Source organism: Nelusetta ayraudi, unplaced genomic scaffold (genome assembly GCF_046127955.1).
Source record: "Nelusetta ayraudi isolate G7.1 ecotype Tasmania unplaced genomic scaffold, CSIRO-AGI_Nayr_v1 ptg000071l, whole genome shotgun sequence".
Classification (NCBI taxonomy): Eukaryota; Metazoa; Chordata; class Actinopteri; order Tetraodontiformes; family Monacanthidae; genus Nelusetta; species Nelusetta ayraudi.
The window spans coordinates 3,605,001-3,614,679 of NW_027466121.1; the positions used below are offsets into that span (position 1 = coordinate 3,605,001).

Sequence of the window (9,679 nt, forward strand, 5' to 3'; positions counted from 1 at the left end):
AGCTTGAGCCACGTGACTTGAAACGAGTTGTGTAAAAGTCAGACTGTTAAGTGGAGGACTAAATGGAATCTCTATTTAATTGAATCTCTATGGTTTGGTGCATTGTACCACAAACCTCATAATCAATCAGTCTTGTCAACAGTAGTAAAAACAAGAACAAATGTCGTCAGTAATCTGACCTAAAAGAAGACCTTCCAAATTTAACAACCTGTTAGGATGGCATACTGCTTAAATAGAATTGCGATTAAAAATGCTTTAAATTGAATTTTTACATTAAGTATTTGTTCTCGGGTCCCACTACATTGCACTCACATACCAAATTATTTACAATCTGCAAAAAAAATAAAATAATAATAATTCCTGATTCCTGACAGAATTAATTTGTTGTGCTGCACTCCATTCATTTTCTAAAAACATAAGACAAATCTCCATAATGTAGTTTTGATAGGTCGGTGTAGGGTTTGATCTCAGGGGACAGTTTAGATTAAGGACTGAAACATGGCTATTCCTTTAAATAAGAACTGCAAATGGTCCCAGTGAAAACCGCAGAAAACATGAATAGACAAGAAGTCACTGCAGAACACAAGGCCTCTGTCCAGTGTGCGGTCTCAGTGAGAGGGCAGTCAACAGTCCAGTCAATTCATAGCGAGATCTCTATCCTGCAACTACCACAGCAGTCACGCCTGACTAGAAAGAACTCAGGTAAGTTGTGTCACAGGAAAGCATCATACTAATGACACATATCACGGATTTAGGTTACCTGTTGGCTACGGTGCAGGGAACTGGGGCAGCCATTGGTAATATGTTAGTGGACTACACACACAATGAAGACAAAAGATACTGTAATTTAACCCACTGTGCAGCGCTGTCTCTTTTCTTTTTAAAAAGAAAAGTGGCACACTTTTTGCAAAGACCCACTTTTAACACAATCGAAGAAGAAACGAATGATCTCGATGGGGAAACGTCCCAGACACACTCCCTTCATACAGAGAGGATCATCTCTGAAACAAGTTACCTCCTTGTCATTGCACTTTTGCCTATAACACAAATAAATGCTGTCGCGCCACTGACCCATACAACACGCAACTTGCGCAATTACTGTAACTGCAATCTTCAACGCCTCAAATATCAAGAAGGAACAAATTGCGACTGAAAAGGTCAACTATGGAGTCCCGCGCGCCAAAGCCATCCAGATTTCTAGTGTGCCTGAAACAGTTGACAGTCCCACAATCACACTGTCCAGACTGCCCAGGATAGCCCAAGCGTGTGTGGCCTAATCCCTGTACAGTTTGTTGCACATCAAGAATGTACAGTGGTAGGCCTAACTTAACTAAATGTAGGGTTAGAGTTAGACCAAACCTAAAAAAAAATAAACTACATAAAAATACATTTTGGGAAGAAAGAAACTACTACAGAATTATCGCAATAATGAAAATGCCATTGACAAGTAGTGACTGTGCAACACTGTAACACTGCAGTGCAGACAAACTGCTTCCAATGCCTGGCTTCCTTTTTCTCAACAGCTTGTCTGTTTCTAAAAAAGAGGTGACACTGCAAAGGAAGCTTGACACCAAAAGAAAAACCAAATGAACTGCAGGAGGCTTCCTTGCCATTATGTAGGTTAGGAAAAAAAATGGCTCAGTGACAACAAGCCATCCGACAGCTTTATTGCTTCTCCATCCCAGTGAGTTTTGCAAAGACAAGAACAAAGAGTGATCCTAGTGATCCTCAAACAGTGAGAATAATATGATATCTAGGGATGACCTGCTGCTCGTAACGTCAAGTTAGATAATTACTTAAGTTGGTTGCAAAGTCAGTGGTCTGCATGGACAGGTGGTTGTGACTATGTGCGTGGGTGCAGCACGTCAGAGAAAGAGGATCAAAGTCAACCCAGTCATGACCGGACAGACTTGGCCAAGACGGAGGAGGATAAGAAAAAAAAAACTAAAAAGCAGCACAGGCAAGATAATTCAGATTAGTGTGACGAGAGGGGCCCCGACGACGTGGAGACGGCTGGGTCAGCTTAGACCCCGAAAACTTGTAACTAGCGGGAGAGTGAAGACTGGGCGGCGAGTATGTGGCGTTCCTTGAACGTGACGCTGATTAGCTCCAGCAGCAGCACTTTTGAAAACAGGAAATGTGAACAGCTGGAATGTCAGAGTGCTGAAGCGCGGGCCCAATGCCTGCTTCTGAAGGGTTGAAGCAGAAACCGTCAAGCATAATATAATAGTACAAACTATTTTTTTTAGTTCGGATTAACCCGTCAAACGTCTTCACGCTGTAAAATATGTATGCAATGTAAAACACTGCAATCTGCCCAAAAGCAACTTAAATAGAAGTGAATAAGTATTCAATTGGTCCTGAGCAGCAAACCTAATGACATTAACCCATTCTTACAATTACGCATTATGCATTTTAGACAATGACGTCATCTAGCAATTTGTAGAGGAGCCAGAAATGACTTTCTTCTTGTAGAAATGCAAAATTTCCTTCCCCACTTTTTGAAAAAACGTGACTAAATGAGAATGACCAACCGCTCACGCCGCCGGCCTTTTCGCAGAGGAAGCCTATCGGAGTATCTTTGAGCTGCATCGGACTGGCGCACACACCCCAGCTTCACCCACTGATAACGTGAGCGGAGGGGCATCGGCCACATATTTGTTATTCCCAAGGCGTGAGACCACAGGATGCCGAAGTGGGTCAGTGCAGATTAAGCGTGTGCGTGCATACATTTGTGCAAACAAGCCTGCAAGTACATTCTGAACTCAGTGGGAAAAGGTGGTAATACGAAAAGGTCACAGGATATGCTATGTTTCTATTAAACAGAAGCGCTTCGAAATGTCTAACAGTTGTCTCCAAAGCGTCGTATGAAACGTTTTAAATTCTCGCAGCAACACGCAAGGGGTTTCACACGACTTCTGCCAGAGAAGAACAGCTGAGTTTTTACAACACGCTTCTCATCGCTTACTGCATGGTTCCTCTTTGCAATGAGCAACTGAGGGTCTCGTCAGGGCCTCACTGGCTCTCAAGACAACAATTATGCTGCGGTGCATTGTTGAAAATATACGACTGGACAATTCAGAAACAAAAACTTGCTCATTTGAAAAGATTTAGTTCTCCTCAACTTCCAAAACCACCGATCAAATGACTTCTTGTGCTACGCTTTTAGTATAAAAAAAAAAAAAAAAAAAAAAAAAAAGGGACCAATGTTTAAAAATGTTCCTGCAAATAACTGAAATTGAAACAATGGCGGCAAAATAACAGTTTTACAACATTTTAGATTTCCCCGAAAGGGAAAGCATGGCTGCACCCTATATTTCCAGTTTCACAATGTGTCATCAGGAACAGAAGTTAGTGCCAGTTCACGTCTCTAACATCTATTGGGATACATCAGCATCAAATGGATAAAACAGAAGGTATGAAAATAGCAGTAGTATAAAAATACAACTAGCTCTGCATTTTCACTAAGAATCATTTACGTATATTTATAAAAAAAAAAAAAAAAAGAGCCGCAGCATTTCCAGCGTACACGGAACGATTTGTAAAAGTAAATGTGTCTCTACTAGCCTGTTAATATATTGCCCAGAAAAGAGGAAAGTCCATCCTTTATTCCTGCTTTTCACAAATGATGCGCTAAAACAACCCATCCATTTTTAATGTCACAAAGGGTGTTTTGACTCCACCAACCCTCTTGAGCACATTTCACGAGAGGAGTAATTATTAACGCCTTATTTGCAAAACATGGTTTTGCAAAACATGGTTTTCCAAAACATGGTTTTCCAAATAAGGTGCAGTGCTAAATTGAATCAGCGGGGGCAAAGGTTGTGACAAGTTGATCAACACCTGATCAAGTGCGATAAAACTGACTAGTATGACTCGAAAAGGAACCGTTCCACCCAACTGTCTTTGCCGACATCAGTGGCGTGACACTTCTTCCACTGTGATGCTCACTCGCTGCCGGCACTTTAGGTTCCTGGTGGGAAACTCCCGAAGAGAATAATAAAGATTATCTCATCTCTCATCTCATCTTTCCTCCGACAATACAGCAACAACGTCATTAGAAATTCACACTGCGGGACAAAATCACAACGCCGTCCTGGTTCATGTGTCACAAGGGATGAGCTAGATGAACAAATGTTTTGCTGAAGGAAAAAAAACATTCGCTCCAAACCAACAGTCCCTTCATTTCACATACGTACAAGCTGACAATAGCAGCCTTGAACATTGCAGGCAGAAAAGCGATGGACTGAGGCTTCGAGGAAAGGACGGCTCAACGGCACAATATCGCTGACCACTTTCCTGTCTTTGTAATTGGTGGTGAGCTGCCAAACTGAAGAAATGAAACGAGAGCACCAAGTTCACTTTCTAGACTATAGCTGCCTTTCCATTACAGTTTTCCACAAAATAAAAGTGATATGTGTAAAGTTAAATTGCAAGATGCAGGTGTTTCCATTGAATGGTGCGAAGCGCATAAGCCGTAATTCTTGTAAAATTTCGGGGGGGGGCGAGATTTTCCGAGAATTACGTTTGCTTTCGTTTGTTAACGTTTATTCGCTGTCAAGAACGGTTGTTATACTTTTCTCTTTGATTACTTTAAAAAATATATATATATATATATATATATATATATTCCATCTCCTCCTCCACCATTTTCACTAGAAGTGAGCTGGTCGCGTTTCTGCCTCAATGAAAAACTCTGGTCGAATGAAAGTCTGGCCTTGCTCCTCGTCGCTTCTTACAGCACAGTAGCTGGTAGCGCAGCTTTAATAATGCACACCATATGTTTGCTCCCCGCTGGCTTTAAATGGCCCGCGCGAGCTCTGAAATCAAACCCTTAATCCCTTAGAGTATTAACACCACACACAGGTTTGGGGTTGGATTAGGCCTTCGACTGGCTAGCTGTTGTGACGTTACAGTGCATGCCTCTAACAGTGCACACTTGACACTGCACATTAATTAAATTATATTTAGGTTAAAGCAGTTGTGGACGACACACTCAACGATCGTAAAAAAAAAAAATAATAATAATAATATGTTGCTGCTTGTGTTTGATGATGATTTATAAAAAAAAAGAAGAAAAAAAAAGACTGACGACCAGCAGGAGTCCTGTGTGGTTGTGCTGCAGCCATGCAGTGTCTGTCTAGACATAATGCTGCTCTAGATTACACTTAAGATGCAACTCTATGCAATGGAACTTGGAGCAAGGTCTGATAAGCCTTGCGTTGCTGACGTACACTGATGAGAACGACCGAGAGGATTTCAGAATTTAAGTTTGGTTCTTCCAAGAAGTACCAACAACACGAAGCTACGGCAAACAATTGTACTTCAGTTAATCTGAAGGGAGAACATTTTAATAAAGTGGAAGAAAACAATTCCTTCTCCCAACACGCAAACAGAAATGTCGTGGTGTTGATCAAAGGCTGCCAGAATGTCAGATACAGAAATACACGCACTATGGTCTCCGACTCCCCTGTTTGGCGAGCACAATAAAGAGGAGTGTGCCAGGCGAGCAAGGACAAGAGCCACAGAGAGATACACACCATTCCAACAGGATGCAGTGTCTTACACTCCACAGTGGAAGATTGTGACATACCTGGGCCACAACTCATGGCAACCCCAACCAACAGGGCCTCAAAGGGGTGGTCTTAGACAGACCCTGGAATGCCTGGGCATTGAGTATCATTCATTAAAAATATTTATTTATATATATGTCCCAATCAGATGGTGTCATGCAGTGTACATAGGTTGAAGACTGTTCATTTGATCCTAAAGGTGGTGGTTGAAGAACTATTTTGTTCGCCGATATAAACGTTGCCTTCAAACCCACTCTCCAATGTCAGTAACAGGCTTTGAAACATGACGGGAACATTGCAGTTGTGTTCCAGACAAATACCAAAGAAATGCTTTTTTTTTCTTTTTTTTAAAAAGTGAAGTTTCACATCTAGGACTTGTTTATTCTACAGTTTGAGTTTAAATTAAACAATACATCTAAAACTGTTGAGTGTTCCAAGCATTAATGTAAATACATACGAGTCAGACTGAAAGTGAATCCAAATTTCTTTCCGCGCCAAGTTCCAACAAGGGGATTTTCACTTTCACAAAAACAAACGCCATTCATATCAATTAAATGAACGCACGTAGCATTTCTAAGCTCAACCCTCCAGTTGAAAATTCCTGGGACATACTGGAGCTCAAGTTAGCTGTTCTCATCTAACACTGGCCCATCTGGTCAGCCAGTGGCACTCGGATCCCTGGTGTATTTTCGTCCTGCTGCGTCTCTGCCGGGCTGATACGTGCAGTGGCAGCCCCTTATAAGTCAACCAGTCATTCCAGGAAGTGACAGCTTGTGCGAGGGCTATTTTTCTTTTTTACCCCGCTGGCGTCATGCTGCTACATGTGAAAAGGGAGCTGCCCCATGACACGGCTTGAGATTAACATCTAAACTGTTGGCTTCTTGGTGGTCGAAAGAGCAGATCAAAGGGGGAGAAAAATCTCACATCCAACTGGTATAATTTGCAAAAACCAACCCGGCCGCCTTATCAAGGTCGCTAACTTTTTAATCTAGGCGGTGGGAGACAAACGGTGGCGCCACTCTGGCATCAACTGCAGGGCAACCTCACAATCAGTTGCAATGTAAACTGGACCGATAAGATTAAATAAGTGGGTTAATTTACATGTTTTTCTCTTATATGGTTTTCATATGTATGTTGATTACTGTTCAAATAACGATGATCAAGTAAATTTATTACATTCTGTAAATCTAAAAATGTCTTTTTCCAACATTGAGAGTTAGAATCTAATCTGTCTTTGTTTAGATTTTATTTGGTCTTTGCTTTTGGTTGCTCCACTTTTCAAGCGTTCACAGTTCTGGAAAACCTCACCTGGGAAAGTGACAGTACCCGCAGCCAAGTGTTTGTTCCACCCACTGGTGACCACCAAAGCACAAAAGGCCAAGTTTTAACAGAAGGCTGAAACCAAGAGTTTGATGGGAGGTTGTAAACAAAGGTTAACTACGCTATTTTCTAAATATCCATTGTCTTTATGGTAAATCAATCATGCTCGGCTGCTCTACCTGAGCCTGAAATTAAAAAATAAATACAAGTAGGGTATAACATGTGGCATTTAAATAAAGACAGTCATTATAATATATATTCATAAACTATACATTATACACTTTCTTTATAAGAGAGCATTGAGTCTTCAACTTCAAGCAACATAGTACTACCTGAAAGAAGCATGCGTTTTGCTATTTACTGCTGACTTTCAGACAATCTATTGCTGTAACTTGCATATTACATGGGATTCTGGACAGGTCGTAGGTGTGAGAAAAGCCAAAAAAAACTATAGACTAGTCAATGAAAATGCAATAAAATGCAATGCAGCACAATGCAGCACAAATAAACCTTTGATTTCCAAACTAGAACCACCCACTTTTGTCAGCTGCTTTATTTGCTCCAGAGATTATAGGTGTGACTGCCCTGATCAGATCAAAATGATCAAAATGTTTTGAAGTATTAGGTCCAATAATCTGTTCTTCTGATGTTTTTTTGTTTTCCTGTGCTGAACAAATCCATACATAAACCTGATCTGTTTAACTCTTTAACGCTTTTGCTCAGAACTGATCACACTCACAGTTAGGAGTGCCTGTGCATGCAGCTGCAAGGCAAAACAAGCCTTTTTCTGCAACTGTGAATTAGTCCAACCGCTTGACCTCGGACCCGTTAGCCCTTTATGCTGACCGAGCTACTTCTCAGCAACGCTCACATTCAGCGACTGTGAGCCACTTTCGGCAACGGTTGAGGTCGTTAATCCATGCACGTGAATGGAAATGCAGAAACACACACACACGCGCGCTAATCGCCTGACCTGTGCCACTAACCTCGGACAAAGGAGTGGTGGAGGGGGGCGCGGGGAAGCTTTCATTAAGTATAGATAGATTATTTCTAGCGAGGAGCGATGGAGTGACCCATCGTAGAGTTACCCAAGTGCACGCCTAGTGAAAGCGTATCCTGCACGTCAGACACACGCACGGCTACAGCAGCCTTTGAGACGAGAACCGTCTCGCCTGACTGGATTCCAGGTCTCGGAGGACATGAGGCCACCTGCTGCATTGCAGGAGTCGACGGGGAGATAAGGAAGGGAAGATGGAACTAGATGAGAGGTGGGGAGAGAGGATGGGATGGGGGAGGAAGGGGGGGGTGGAGTAAATGTATCACCATTGAAAATCCACAGGTAGCCCAGTGGGAGACACAGCTCCACCACTTCAGTTCCTTATTTTCAGCAGTTTCGGGCTTTCTTAAGAGAGGACACTGTGAAAGAAAGGATGGACTTTCCTCTACTTCAGGAACAATCATTCCTGCAGCTACAGCAGCACCAACGCCGCAAAGATACAATGGAAGCAGATCTGCAGCTTCTTCATTCTTTTTTTTTCTTCTCTGAGGGCTGTTTTCTGAGTCAAGCTCACTTAAATGTGTCTGTATTTGATGACATGGGAAAAGACGCAAAAAAAAAAAAAAAAAAGGACTCTCGACAACACTTACGACTCAATTTCCCATTGTCCTTTTCAGTTTCAGATAAAAAAAAAAAAAAAAAAAAAAAGCAACGTGCAGCTCAAATAACATTTAGTCCTCTCTCTCAAAACAAATAGTGTACTCCCATGTGATCTGGCAAAACTCGTCATGAGGTCGAAATAAGATAAGCTCATCCTTTCCGTGCCTCACCTGGGAAATTTGCGTTTACAGCATCAAAAAAAAAAAAGGCAAATCAAACGACAATTTGGACAATTTAGCGGCAACAATTAACTCAACAGCAATTCAATTAGCTTGTCCACACGTCACCTGTCGCACTTCTGCAGTCTGTTAAAGTTACACGCGCAGGTAAATTATTGAACGGCGTACCCCGCAATAATTTGCCCACAAACACACACGAGAACACACAAACACATAGGAATACAAGGTGAATGTACCTCGCCGTATGTCAGAGGTGAAGCATTTTCAAAATAACATGCACAGTCGCAGAGTCGTGCTCCAGCCCCGGTGCTCCTCGGGGTAAAGTGCGGCTGTCAGCTACTTACTCACACCGGAGCCTCGGTGGGAAATAAAGACGCCGCCCCGCTGGACAGGTTCGGGGAGTTGTCCGCTGTATGTCCCCAACAGTACCGATGGTATCGACGCTGCAGGTCCCTACAGCACCAGCAGCTCCTCCTTCACTTGATAACCGCCGCCGCCGCTGAGTTGCTCCGCCGACCCGGTGTGTGTGTGTGTGTGTGTGTGTGTGTGTCTGTAGCCGAGCGACAAATTCTGCTACCACTTGCTAGAGCTGACTTCCGCTTTTCCTGTGCTCCTAGAGTAAAACTCTCTTCTCGTTTTCTGCCTACTGAAAAGAACGTCCCTTCGAATGAACGAACTCCTTGCTATTTTCACATACTCTATAAATGTGTACAGGCGGTTTTATAGGTCGGCCAGGCAGCGATGTTGAAAGTTTGCTAGCTTTATTTTGAAAGCGCCTTGTCCCTTTGCCAGATAATTTGGCTAAATTGATGTCGTTGTAAACGAGAATCGTCAAGCGTTTTTAACTTTTAATTGTGAACTCTTTATAGTTAAATTGTTGTTTCTGACTTCGTTTTAAATGATCTTTCTCCCAGTTAGCCGTCTTGAGCACTGTTGCGAAGCAAGACCTT

General features: G+C 42.4%; 1 protein-coding gene across 10 annotated transcripts in view; it reads right to left on the reverse strand.

The window, feature by feature from the left end:
• mical2b (microtubule associated monooxygenase, calponin and LIM domain containing 2b) overlaps window positions 1–9,255 on the reverse strand; it is a 48,736-nt gene extending 39,481 nt beyond the window's left edge. For 8 of the 10 annotated variants that reach the window (XM_076042901.1, XM_076042899.1, XM_076042898.1 and 5 more), the window contains exon 1: window positions 8,966–9,255. The gene's annotated coding sequence lies outside the window, so the exon portion shown is untranslated. The remainder of the gene's footprint in view (window positions 1–8,965) is intronic. The other 2 variants (XM_076042894.1, XM_076042892.1) reach the window with 2 other exon arrangements.
• Window positions 9,256–9,679: the final 424 nt, after the last annotated feature.